The sequence below is a fragment of the Brachyhypopomus gauderio genome, unplaced genomic scaffold (assembly GCF_052324685.1).
Source record: "Brachyhypopomus gauderio isolate BG-103 unplaced genomic scaffold, BGAUD_0.2 sc217, whole genome shotgun sequence".
In the NCBI taxonomy this organism is placed as follows: domain Eukaryota; kingdom Metazoa; phylum Chordata; class Actinopteri; order Gymnotiformes; family Hypopomidae; genus Brachyhypopomus; species Brachyhypopomus gauderio.
The window spans coordinates 47979-62500 of record NW_027507038.1 but is presented as its reverse complement, the minus strand read 5'-3'; positions in this window follow the sequence as shown (position 1 = coordinate 62500).

Sequence of the window (14522 nt, the reverse complement as noted above, 5' to 3'; positions counted from 1 at the left end):
GTGTGTGTGTGTGTGTGTGTGAGAGGTGCCAGTCACCTGTTGTCCCCACGCAGCAGCGGAGGTGGCACAAAAGCCACGGCCCCATTTCTCACATGCAGATCCGGGGGGGATTCATGGATGGCTGCAGCCCAGACGAGGTGGCCCTTAGCTGGGTCTGGTGGGAGGCTCAGCCGGGCGTGCTGGTGGTGGTGCTATAGGTGGAGTTAGTTTCTCTGACGCAGGTTAAAGGTCAGCACCGCACCTCTCAAGTGACGGAGGAGGTCAGCAAAACCTTCAGCAGAGACGACGTACTTCATTAAAGGACGGCGTAAAAACGGCGAGACGGTATCTTCGCACGTCACGCGTCGTCCTGGCGGATGGCACCCCGGGGTCCTAGCAGAGACACGGGCGGCTCCAGGGACGCCTCGCCACTCAACGCTCCCCAGATCAGCAGCTACAGGAGAACAAAGCCACACGCATGCCGGTGTCGTGCGGCCCAGTCCCCTCCCAGCCAGAGGGGTTTGTGCTCCACACCCCCCCAACCGGCCCCACACCCCCCCAACCGGCCCCACACCCCCCCCAACCTGCCCCACACCCCCCAACCTTCCCCACACCCCCCCCAACCTGCTCCACACCCCCCCAACCTGCCCCACACCCCCCCAACCTGCCCCTCACCCCCCAACCTGCCCCACACCCCCACACCCCCCCAACCGGCCCCACACCCCCCCAACCTGCCCCTCACCCCCCAACCTGCCCCACACCCCCACACCCCCCCAACCGGCCCCACACCCCCCAACCTGCCCCACACCCCCCCAACCTGCCCCACACCCCCCAACCTGCCCCACACCCCCCAACCTGCTCCACACCCCCCCAACCTGCCCCACACCCCCCCAACCTGCCCCACACCCCCCAACCTGCCCCACACCCCCCAACCTTCCCCACACCCCCCACACCCCCCCAACCTGCCCCACACCCCCCAACCTGCCCCACACCCCCCAACCTTCCCCACACCCCCCACACCCCCCCAACCTGCCCCACACCCCCCAACCTGCCCCACACCCCCCAACCTTCCCCACACCCCCCCACACCCCCCCAACCTGCTCCACACCCCCCCCAACCTGCCCCACACCCCCCCAACCTGCCCCTCACCCCCCAACCTGCCCCACACCCCCACACCCCCCCAACCGGCCCCCACACCCCCCAACCTGCCCCACACCCCCCCAACCGGCCCCACACCCCCCAACCTGCCCCACACCCCCCCAACCTGCCCCACACCCCCCAACCTGCCCCACACCCCCCCAACCTGCCCCACACCCCCCAACCTGCCCCACACCCCCCAACCTTCCCCACACCCCCCACACCCCCCCAACCTGCCCCACACCCCCCCAACCTGCCCCACACCCCCCAACCTGCCCCACACCCCCCAACCTTCCCCACACCCCCCACACCCCCCAACCTGCCCCACACCCCCCAACCTGCCCCACACCCCCCAACCTGCCCCACACCCTCCACACCCCCCCCAACCGGCCCCACACCCCCCAACCTGCCCCACACCCCCCCAACCTGCCCCACACCCCCCCCAACCTGCCCCACACCCCCCAACCGGCCCCACACCCCCCCAACCTGCCCCACACCCCCCCAACCTGCTCCACACCCCCCCAACCTGCCCCACACCCCCCCAACCGGCCCCACACCCCCCCAACCTGCTCCACACCCCCCCAACCTGCTCCACACCCCCCCAACCTTCCCCACACCCCCCACACCCCCCCAACCTGCCCCACACCCCCCAACCTGCCCCACACCCCCCAACCTGCCCCACACCCCCCAACCTGCCCCACACCCCCCCAACCTGCTCCACACCCCCCAACCTGCTCCACACCCCCCCAACCTGCCCCACACTCCCCCAACCTGCCCCACACCCCCCCCAACCTGCCCCACACCCCCCCACACCCCCCAACCTTCCCCACACCCCCCAACCTTCCCCTTCAGCCTCGGTTAGCAGAACCACTGATCAAAGTGGCCTAATTGGTTAATTCCCCAAACCAGCAGAGTCCAGTGGGGTGGAAATGACCCCCGTTCCTGTGAGAATCTCCCCCCAACCCCCAGCATGCACAGGCATGAAACCTGTGTGAAATGAAGTGAATGGAAGATTAGTGTGTGTGTGTGTGTGTGTGTGTGTGTGTGTGTGTGTGTGTGTGTGGTCCTTGTACACTTTTCTTGCATGTACGATGTTCGCACACAAATGCACACAGACACAGTTCCCACAGGTGCTGTTGGAGTGGCAGGTCTCAGTGTGTGTGTGTGTGTGTGTGTGTGTGTGTGTGTGTGTGTGTGAGTGTGTGTGTGTGTGTGTGTGTGTGTTTAGCAGTAGCGAACCGTGACCTATAAACCTGGGCCCGCTACACCCCCCCCCCCCCCAAATTTTTTTTTTCCTCTCCTAATAAACTGCACTAAATAATAAAGAAAAAACCGAGATGACAGTATAGCTTTAGAAACGCATGTAGTGCATTCAAATAACATTTGTACTAGATAACTTGTTAAGCAAAATAAGTTTCCAAACAAAATAAGGTTTCACAGCTCCGTGGTTCTCGCAAGCGGAATATGTAAATGAGGACGTCAAAGGGCCGAATCGAAACTAGCTAGCGGCGGTAGGCTAACGACAGCTAGCGTCACCACAGCGGGCGGAAATTATCATACAGTTAAGCCCGCCCACTAAGAGGGAAGATATGATTGGTCAATTTTACTGTCATTTGAAACTGGTATTGCGCTGAATTATAACTGCCAGGCCCTCTGTAAACGAACAGCGGGCATCACAGTCCTGATAGGGGGAGACACAGGCTCACAGGCTTCCACTTAACCCCTCACCTTCCAACACAGATTGAATAGACACGGTTGAATATTTTATTTGCTTATATTTTTTGTAATTGTTTAGATGTCGATTGTAATACTGTAAGTAGATAAAATAAAATTGGATAATTATATATATAATGTTTTAAGAATATTTTAGGCCCTCTGAGAGGGCGTAGAGGGCCCTGACGGTTCCCCACTGGTGTTTAGGGACTGTGTGTTAATACGCTGTGTGTACGAGGCCTACTGGGGGGACTCAGGCAGCCCTACCTGTGTGCTTGGCATCAGTCCAGACCGACACTGGCAGGTGAGAGTCTGGTTCAAACCAGGATCTGTGTGTGTGTGTGTGTGTGTGTGTGTGTGTGGACCCTTTTTTGTGTCCCTTTATTTGCTATATCATATTTCTTAACCTGCAGATCCTGTGCTTTAGCAATGGAATACCAAGCATAAAGTTCTCTCTTGTACTTTGTTAAGTTTTGTGTGTGTGTGTGTGTGTGTGTGTGTGTGCGTGTGTGTGTGTGTGTGTGTGTGTGTGTGTGTGTGTGTGTGTGTGCGCACGAGTGTTTTGTGCATCTGTAGGTTTCACTGGTTCCCCAGGGTATCAGTCTAATCCAACACGTCTCATTTTTGGCCACAGTGGTGGTGCTATTACAGCCGATTAGAATAAAAACATCACACACACACACACGCTATCCGTCACCAAGCCAAACTTCGCTTACTAAAAACTGCTCATTACAAAATTGCTGCTAATAATACATAAAGTTTTATACCCAGAAGAAAGTTTGAAATTGTCATTCAGATTTTGTGTGAAACATTTTTTACATATTATTTTACTTCTTTTTGCATAAATGCACACATATACATTAATGTACTTCTGAAGAAATTATGACAAATGTCAGATGGAAAATACAGACATCAGAAAGATGCACAAGATCCACACCTCATGATTTTTAATACTGCACAATCTTTGAAGACGTTTATAACACAGCTCAGTACAGTCTGCATTATGTCTGACGCTATTATTTGAAGCTGCTATATGAAACCTGGTTCTGCTGCAGCATAGGAGACCTCCTCATGTATAAATCAATTAAATCCCTCTGTAAATAATTTGGCGCATGTCTAATTACACTACTTGGGTTGTGAGGTGCTTGCCAGAGAATACAAACACACACACACACACACACACACACACACACACACACACACACACACACACACACACACACACACACACACACACACACATGCTTAGCTGTCTCAGGTATTCAACATATTGCCCAAAAAATAAAATAAAAAAACAACCCAAGGATTATAGCATTGACTTCCACTGTGTGTGTGTGTGTGTGTGTGTGTGTGTGTGTGTGTGTGTGTGTGTGTGTGTGTGTGTGTGTGTGTGCGTGTGTGTGGGCACCAGTACCACACACAGGCCCTGCATTGCCCTCAGCGACTCAGTAAGGACTCTTGATAAGGAGAATTAGTCAAAACTTGGGAGCTGCCAGTCAGTGCCAATTAAACTTTAATCTGGGTCTGAAACAGGCACAAATAAATGAAAGTCTTCTGAGAGTCAATGTGCTCTACCCTGATAATGCCGGATTGAAGCTTCTCCCGGCTGCAGCCGCACAGCGCTGTCGCCGACGAGACTGAGGGGGGTGGATCACGGCACGCTAGCACACAGCCGAGGAAAGCTACTTGTGAAGTTTGCTGTGCTCAGTGCAGAGTCGAACACAGCTGTGTGTGTGTGTGTGTGTGTGTGTGTGTGTGTGTGTGTGTGTGTGTGTGTGTGTGTGTGTGTGTGTGTGTGTGTGCGTGCGTGTGTGTGTGTGGTGTGTGTGTTTGTGTGCATGTATGTTTGTGTGTTGTGTGCCGACGGTTCTATCCATCAAGTTCTGCTACACGCAACCTTAGCATTAGTTGATATTTCTATCCTGATCACAAAAGCTGTTTTGCTTTTGCAGTTATAAGACAAAATATTCTTAAATGTATCTAATCGAAAATGCAGTATCACTTAGCTTAGCTAGGGAGGGTTGTGGAGGGTTTTGTGGCTTTACGATGCTCTCCTGATGAGAGATGGGCTCTGGGGTCGCCATCACGACGGTCACCATCACGACGGCCGGACGCCTTCCACCTTCTTCACGGCCCCAGACAGGCAGACGGGGCTGATGGCCGGTGGCGTGCGGAGCAGAAATCAGGCCCTTCCTTTCATTACGATTTTTGAATGAATTAATTTGCTTATCTCCCACCACTCGCCTGCCATGATCACTGCTGTTTAATTTAAAAGCGATTCCCTTTAAATATGAGAATAGCGCGTACACATGCGCTCTGATGTCATGGGCGGCCTGATGATACCTAATGATTTTGTTGAGCATCTCTATATTTTTATAAAAAAAACAACAGTAATAATGATAATCATACAAATAATAGTTAATTAGAATATATAATAATAATAATAATTATTATAATAATAAATAAATAATGATAGACAATAGTTAATGTTATGTTTCATGGTATTAATGTTCTTTAATATTATTTAATATTATTAAATATAACAATTTGTAATTTATGTGCAGTTTATTATTATTATTATATTATTACTAGTAGTAGAAGTAGTAGTAGTAGTAATAATAATAGAAGTATTGTTAGTATTTTTATGACAGTTACAATAATAATTACATCAATGTAATCACAGTGAATGAATGCAGACAGTAGGAAATACCTTGGCTTTTGCTTGGATACTAGAATTATCATGCATGTGTATATAATAAAATTAATTCTGTGTCTGTGGCTTTTTGCCTTGGGCAGTGGGAGCAGAGTCAGTTTTGTATTTATAATAGATCAGAAAGCTGTTCATGAATAATACACATTGTGGGAGAGAGCATGTGTTTGTCTTTGGCCACTATCAAAGTGAACACACAATGTTGTGATAATCCATAGCTGATGAATTCAAGGCTGACTCGCCTTAGCTAAGTTCAGCTAATTTTCAGACATGGGTTGCCTCTGTAATTGAGTTTCCAATAACATTATGATTATTCCTAGCCTCATGGTAATTGAATTCGAGGTCCCCCCCCCCCTCTCTTTTCTGTACCACAGCAATATTGTAGACAGGGTTTCTCAGGAAGGCACCAACATCTCCATGCAAATGTATTATAATCACACATCCCAGCTCACTTAACTTGATTTTGTCTATTATTGCACATATTTAGCCCATAATAAATGACAGGGAGCTGAATGCTTATGAGAATCAAGTCAGTTATTGTGCCTGATTGTTTTTGAGGAGGATTCGGAGGAATGTTTCTCACACGAGGATGGGCGGACTGGGTTGGAGTGAAAGTGAAATGCAAACGTCCTGTTCATCATTCTTCCTAAGAAAACAGAGGGGGGAAAGGAGTACTTGCGTTTTACATTTTACTGTATAATGATTGTTTTTATAACTCTCTGGTTCCTTTCCACATCCATTGTTATGGCTTAGCTGGTGTTTCTGAGAGGCTCTTAATTCTGCGTGTTCGCCCCTATCCGCAACTGTTGCATAATGCAAGATTATAGACGGCAACGCTGAGAACAGCAATATACATCTCATCAGAGTTCGTGATCCCCTCAACTGGGAAGAGAGGGAGAGAGAGAGAGTGATGCAAAGACATCATCACTCTCTTCCTCTTCAGAACTCACCCCAGTTCCCTTGCCTTGATTCTACTGTTCCACTTTACGCGCTGCGTTTTGGGTGTGAGCTTCTCAGACCGTGCGAATGCGGCAGTGTGCAGGCAGCGTGTCAGTGTGCGAGGGAAGCTGTTGTCTCGTGTCTCCTGAAGAACTGAAGGGGACAGAGAGGGGAGAAGAGAGCCTGGACAAGGCACAGACAAGCAGGCGGTTGTTAGCCGCTAACTGAACCGTCACGTCACCACCGTCTGGCTGAGTGACGGGTTTTTAAACCCTGCGCGCTGAGACAAGGAGACACCCAGACATAGAAGCTCTAGTCACTAAGACTACAGGCCCCCGAGAGTCCGAATGGCAGTCAACGCTCAGACACAGAGAACAAAGCCTCGCATGGCTTTGTCTGTATGAAGCAGTGGGCTACGCTGTTCTGTGTGTGTCACTGTCATGTGGCCTCAGTCTTCACTGGGTTGAGGACAGAGTTAAATTAAACTGGGCTGAGGGATTGATTGATTGATTGATTGATCGATTGATCGATCGATTGAGTAAATGTCTCGGGAAAGACTGAATATAAGTATACGTAGTATATTTGGGAGAGCGTATTTGGAATCTCCATGGGAACGGCCAGGTAGTGTGGGAGAGAGACTTGGACAACTTTGAGCAAAACATGACATGCGAATGAGAAGCCCGCCTCATTTGCATATGCTGACATTTTGTGGAAAATATTTCAACATTGGCTGAGACGTAATGAAATCCTGCCAGCAGGCTGTTATGGAATAATATTACCATAAAGGTAACCTATCCATATCCCCCTTTCACGTCGTCCTCTCCTGCCACGGCCGCTCTGTCCACGGGATTATTTTTCTTCTGTTTCCTCAGAGTTGGCGGGGGCCCCACGCTGACGCGGGGAGCCGCTGATTTCTCTTTCCCAGGCTAATTGCACACTGCAGAGGAGAATTTGTTAGTGGTGACACCTGGCAACCCGTCGGGAATTCATCTCATTATCGGCCAATGTCCAAGAACATCAGACATTATTAGCTGTCATTAATCTGTAATATGCACGGAGGGAGAAGAGAAGGAGAGAGCACCGTGAAAGAGAGCAGGACACAGGGTGAGCGCGGGGGTTGTTGGGTAAAGCACGGCGCTGGAGGTTAAAGTTCAATGCTGGTGTTAAAGGGCGATCAATAAAATTATAAAAAGAGAGGAATGTGAATGATTTAAGACACACATTGAGAGCTTTTCATTTTTAAAGCTGGGCCTCATCAGTTTTGATAATGTTTAAAGCAATAACACTGCTAACATGCCAACATCCCATATCTAGTCGAACTGTCAAGAAAAAAAATGGTCAAAGAATTCGTACCACAGTGATTGTATTTTTAAGAACAACATGTAACTTGAAATGCCGGTTCTTAAGCACGCATACGCAAGTCTCTAAAATGGTTTTGTCTTTAAATTTTATTTCTTTTTTTGTGCCATTGATTGCTGCCCCCTCCACAGCTGCCTCCAGTTAAAGCCCAGTTGAAGTAAACCGCCTTTGACAGGCTTGGGGAGATTTCTGCAGCGCACGGTGATGGCGTGCGCTCCTCCCGCCCGACGACCAGGGTCTTCTAGCAGCCCACAAACACTGGAGCTTAATTTGATTCAGCATCTTTTGGCTGTTTTTCCACAACAGCCACGCCTGAAGATGGCAATATGCAAACGTGATGGGATTACAGTGCCTAAGTACATTTACATGGACGAGGGCTTCAGCCGTGGCCCACTTGCCTTGGTGAGCGTGAGACAGGACGCTTAAGCGCACGGAGGATCTCCTGTGTCTCCCCTTTTTCTCAGTCTCTCTCTCTCTCTCTCTCTCTCTTTCTCCCTCTCCCCCTCTCATTAGAGGAGTTTTAGGCAGGAGCAGTAGCAGTGCCTCCTGCAGACTGCCTCTTCTCTTTGAGCTCAGCCCGTACTCACGCCTTAATGACCAAAAGTTCCCATATAAAAAGTGCACGCCGGCTCTCCCTGCAAATTGAGTTTCCTCTCCGAGCCAATTGAGTGTGGTTTATGCGAACCACGGGACGTGCCTTTGAACTCCACTTCCCAGAGCCGCCAGTACGGGGTCAGAGGAGAGAGATGGAGGCCACAGTCGCAGACGCCCAAATTCTCACCACGCCGAGGCAAATGGCTCCTCGGAGAGAGGCCCGGTGGAGCGGAGAGTCACTCCGCTGCCCATTCGGGGTTTAAGGAGCATGAAGCAGGTGTTTCGCTTCCCTTTATTGGTAATAAATGAGTTTGTAAATGGGATTTCATAACATTAAACTCTGGAATGTATGCCAACTTTAGGGCAGTGAATAATCTCATGTTCCTCCACCTTCCTGTCCCTCTCTTCGAAGAGCGGGGACATCTTTGTGGAATACTGTTCACATTTCACTGTGTCTTAACTGGAGCGATTGGGGGGGGGGGGGGGGTATTGGTAAGATTAAATATTAACAGACATTTGTGCATAGCATCAATGCTACCCTCTCTGCAACTCTGAATATACAATTTCAAAGAATCTAAAATCACTATTTAACATCACTAAAAGTCCATGACTTGTTTATGATGCTAATAAAACTGAGGCTAAGTATTTTTTGACCAAAATGAAACGCCTGGAATATTATCTCCTCTGCAAGTGAAGATGCTCTTAGGTTGTGCCGATGGAGAGCTCCCGGGCTGCTTGCTGGTATATTCGATGCTGCTTTGTTTCCACGGCGCTTTGAGGGAGGGAGTTAATGCCAGGAGAATATGTCTGATGGCAGGAGTTGGCGAAGACTCACTAGGTCTCCTCTGGCATGGCGTTGGCCCCTGTCCTTAAATCCAATGGGATTGCTTTTGAGAGTCAGAGGCGTGAAAATGCAGCTCCTTCTCTCCCCTAGTTAAAGCTCTGAAAGCTCTCAGTATAAATCCACACTCTTCTGGCCCCCCACCCTGCTTCCACACACGCACACACACACACACACACACACACACACACACACACACACACGCTCAGGCACACAATTATGCACACGCAATGCCATAAATCTAATGCGCTTTCATGAACTGCAAGAGCAGAGTACATAAAAAACGTGTTGCGGATTTGCATACAAACATACTTATTCTAAATCCCTCTCAGAAGTTGTAAATGATTGTCTCTTCCTGAAATACATTTCACCAAATTGTATTTAGGCATGTTTATGAATTCTATTATGCCGTGGGTTTGATCATATTTTGTGGACAGCGTTTAGAGCCGTAGCCGTTTAGAGAGGGGGAGTGTGAGACCGAGGGAGAGGGGGAGAGAGCAGGAGAGAGAGACAGAGAGAGAGAACAGGCCCGGAGCGATAGAGTCTGTCATTTGTTTCAGACAGGCTGCGATTTCGGTTTGGTTCTTGATGATGGGCCCTCCGTGCTGCTAAGATGGATCCTCAGTGGTCTCCCTGGTAAAGGTAATTCAATAACGCCTGTCACATGCTGTGATTGGCTGCACTAATAACCACACTCGTTTCCAGCAGGTGAGCATTATACTTTCTATAATATCTGGTGTCCTACTGAAAGCCCAACTTACATTTATGACTTAGCTGACATTTACACCAATACACAGTACACTGATGAGCATTGTAGAGTTCTGGTAAACTCTGCAGTGACTTTATTACGAACCATGTCAGATGATAATGATATAATTACCAAAATGAATAAAATCATAGGAATGTAATGTATTTCCTTCATGAAAGGTATTTCTTTACATTTTATACATTCAACATGATCACCAATGTAAGAGAATTGGCATGAGAGCATTTGAAGTAGGTGGGTTTAACAGCCACACTTTTTGTTTCAACTCCATCCTATGAAACTGCTCTGGACCGCTGCAATTCTTACAGATTGGTGTAGAGTTTGTTTGCCCCATTTTCAGTGGTACCTATTCATGTGCTGAGACCCAGGACATAAACGGCAGTCGTGAAGTACCCCAGTCATGCAGGATCAGATGACATGGCCAGTGGAGTTCCTCATCTGGATCTCCACCAGCAGGAGAACATGAAGATAGCCACTGGAGGAGTTCTCCACATGGGTCTCCAGCAGCAGGAGAACATGAAGATAGCCACTGGAGGAGTTCTCCACCTGGGTCTCCAGCAGCAGGAGAACATGAAGATAGCCACTGGAGGAGTTCTCCACCTGGGTCTCCAGCAGCAGGAGAACATGAAGATAGCCACTGGAGGAGTTCTCCACCTGGGTCTCCAGCAGCAGGAGAACATGAAGATAGCCACTGGAGGAGTTCTCCACCTGGGTCTCCAGCAGCAGGAGAACATGAAGATAGCCACTGGAGGAGTTCTCCACCTGGGTCTCCAGCAGCAGGAGAACATGAAGATAGCCACTGGAGGAGTTCTCCACCTGGGTCTCCAGCAGCTGGGGGCCTAGAGGGATCTCACTTCCCCTCACCTCCCCTCACCTCCCCTCATCCAGAGAACAAGCTGCCAAGCGCAGGGGTCAGAAACATTTCAAGAGTTATAAAACTTTCATTAAGTTCTCACGATGTCTCTCCAGTGTGTGACCCTCTGTGCTCCTTGTTCTATTGCCCCCCCCCCCCTCAGAAGACTGGAGGGGGGGGGCAGACAGGGGGGCTGCGAGGGAACAAGTCGCCTCTTTGTGACACGCAAGCTTTTTCAAACTGTCTCGGCCTCTTGACTTGTGCTAATCCAGAGATCAGAGCTTAGAAAGTGACAAAACAAAGGGCCGTTTTAATGAGATTGGTACAACATGCTGGGGGAAGGGAAGTCTCACAAATAACCATGCGCTGTCCCCTCTTTCTCTCCAAAAGGCCTTTCACCAGCGCCTCTAAGCCAGCCTGTATGAGTGAAGAAAATTATCAAAGGACTGTCATCCTCCACTGGGCCATAGGGAGAGACGATATGGGGTGGGGGTGGGGGGACTTGGGGGGGAATGGGGGGATTGATCCACTGTTGTTCCCACACAAAGGGTTGGAATGGGGGAGATTCTTGAATTCCTGAAGAAGCGCCTAGCATTGCTGACATTCTACGAAATTGCATTCATAGCGACTGAAATCACTGAAATCACTGCAAATGTAGCAACCAATATAACAGTGCCCAAAAAGCAATTAAAGAAGACTAATCAAATGTGCTTGTTATGACATTAGAAACACAATAAATGACATTAGAAACACAATAAATAAAGCTAATTCTTTTTTTTTTTTCAAACAACTCCTTATGCATAACAACGTGACATGGCTGGGCTGAGTTCTCCTGACGGGGTCTTTACTGGCAGACGTACTACAGCAGAGGACTCCTCTACACACAGCAGCCACAGGAGCCTCTAGGCAAGCTCACATCTGCACAAGTGTCCAAATATATCATTTTGAAACTGCAAGGTTCACAGATGCACATATGACATACTATATTTGACTGCCTTCCCGAATGTTTCAAACAGTTTTGCTCAGACCTCATGAAGTGAAATCCTGGACACAGTGGTCTGTTGGCAATTATTTCATTTTTGCATCATTTGGAGACATATGTTACTAAAGTGGAGGCTGGGTGTTTTGGGGAACTCTTCACATATGCAAGATTGCTGAAAAAACAAACAAACAAACAAAGAAACAACAACAATTGCATTATGACCTCACAGAGGACACACCTCAAAGGCGATTTAAGCATAACACAAAATTAGTCTGTAGAGTGAATGACTGATGTAGATTTAAGATTTCTAAAGTATCTTACATATTTTCAAGCTTACTGGTAGCAGAGGCTACAGCGTTTTTGATTTGTTCATTTTTTAAAAGGCTTCATTATGGTCTGTATTGATTTATTAGTGGTACTTGATTCTAAATGCAGAATCAGAAATGTGTCTCTCTGTAGATTTTGTGAGTGGATATTTAAAAGTGATATGTAAATCATATAAAAAACGTCTGTTCCTATGATGTTTATATCTTTCAAATACATAATGAAGGCTAATCTTAAGAAAATAACTCACTCAATCATGCAATTAGCAAGGCATGACAGTTCATAAATACTACTGAAATTTATAATTACCATTCAGGGCCCAACCCATTCACTGTGGTGTCTGTAACTGCTGGTTGACCCTTAATACCAATTGCTATTTAAGGAGGTGGGGAGAAGAATTAAACTTCTCAGGCCTTTTCCTGATAACCATCAGACTTTAACCCCATTATCAGACCTGGGTCCTCACACCCAGGACCTGTCCCCTCGGGCCAGTGTCCCAGCATTCACCCACGCTCTCTCTCTGCCTGACAAATGACACCCTACAATAGAAGGAGGAACCTTTCTTGACCTCCCTCTGCCCCGTTACTGCCCCTAATACCGAACGTGTCAGGACCACGTGTCCCTCCTCCCCCTGTGACCTCTGTCTCCTCCCTCTCCTTCTCCTCCTTCTTTTGGAGGAATTGGAAGTTGCCGGGCCATTCTTGAAATGGCCACGCTCTGCGTGAGTCGGAAGACGTGAAATTCTGGTGAACGTCTGTGTTTTTGAGCAGCCCTGCCTTGGGTTCCGTAGATCGTCATGCTGACACTGACGGCCGTCGTCGCCACGCTGTCCACAGCTGCTTCTTTTATGCCCTTTAATTTGCTTCCAGGAGAAAAGGCAAAGTGTCCTTAGTGGCAGTAAAATCTGCAGCCAAATAGCAAAAGGAACTTCATAGGTGTGCTCTAGTTAACCATAGTAATGAACAAGATCACGCGTAATATGGAAGGCAAAGTATGTCATTAACTGGCATCCCTGTTGATTAATTCAGGGCCCGTAACGGCGTAACAAACCTCTGCATGTCCTCCACAACCCTTCTTAATCTTTTAAAGAAATAGGCAGGATTTCACTTTTATGTATTCATTCATAATATTCGACAGCCTAAAGACGCAATCAGGGATGCCAGGCACTTCAGTGAAGTGGGTGAACAGCAGCTGGAGAAATCGAGAGGCTGTTTGACGAGGCGGCTGGTTAAGACCCCAGCCACTCCCCCAAATCTTTTTCTCTCTAATGGGGTCCAAAGAGTGGGGAAGTGTTGGGGTGCAGGTCGTTGGGCTTCTGCGCGAACCCCAGCTAGAAAGAGGATTAGCCTGAGCACAGAGCCTCCTGTTGTAAGACCTCCTGCATAATTCAGCTTGCGAGTGATTAATTATTCAGCGGAGTACATATTTGTCTTGGTAATTTTATATCCGAAACCGCGATAATGCGGCATTAACCGTTTGAATTAATCATGGGAATCGGGCGCTTTGATTCGGCCCGTCCGGAGGTCCCCCGTCCAGCTGCACAGGGCTCCTTAACCCAAGGAGTGGGAAGCATATGCTTGTTTTTTCGCGGGAGGAAGGGCCCGGGTCTCCGAGGAGAGCTTCAACAAAAGGGACACAATATCAGGCCCTCAGACGCGTGCAATGACTTAAACGTCCCATTGTGTTGCGTGTGAATGGAGGTCTATTGTGAGGCGCGGTGCGTGAGGCGAGCCTGTGTTGTCCATTAGCCACATGATTAAACAGATGACACGGCGGGGCCGTAAAGAGTAAATAAAGGCAACCTTCTGCTGCTTCCTGCACGGCGACACATGGCTGAGGCCTCACTGAGACCTGCCAGACTGCTCTCGCCTCAGCGGCTCGCAACAGCTGAGGGAGGGAGAGCGGGAGAGAGGAGAGAAAAGAAGGAGAGTTGATTAAAAAAAGAAGGATGAATAACACAGTCATGGTCTATGTCAGGTGTTAAGTATCTCATTGGCCGATTTGCATGTCAAAAGACGAGTTTGTGACACTCGTTTTGTGGGGGTGTGTGTGTGTTTGTGGGTGTGTTACTCCTCTGCCTATACATCATTGTGTGTGTGTGTGTGTGTGTGTGTGTGTGATGTCTCCTGTAAGGCCCATTCACATTAGCAGCTTTTCAAAGAAGCATAATTTATCAAAAAGGATGTTATTAACACATTAAACCCAAAAGACAACAAGTGCTTCTGTGAGACAAATCACTTTAAACGAACAAATAGCCCAAGCAGTTCAGACATTACTGGAGCAATCGTACTAATCAACAATGGAACGAAGAGTACACACAAAGTT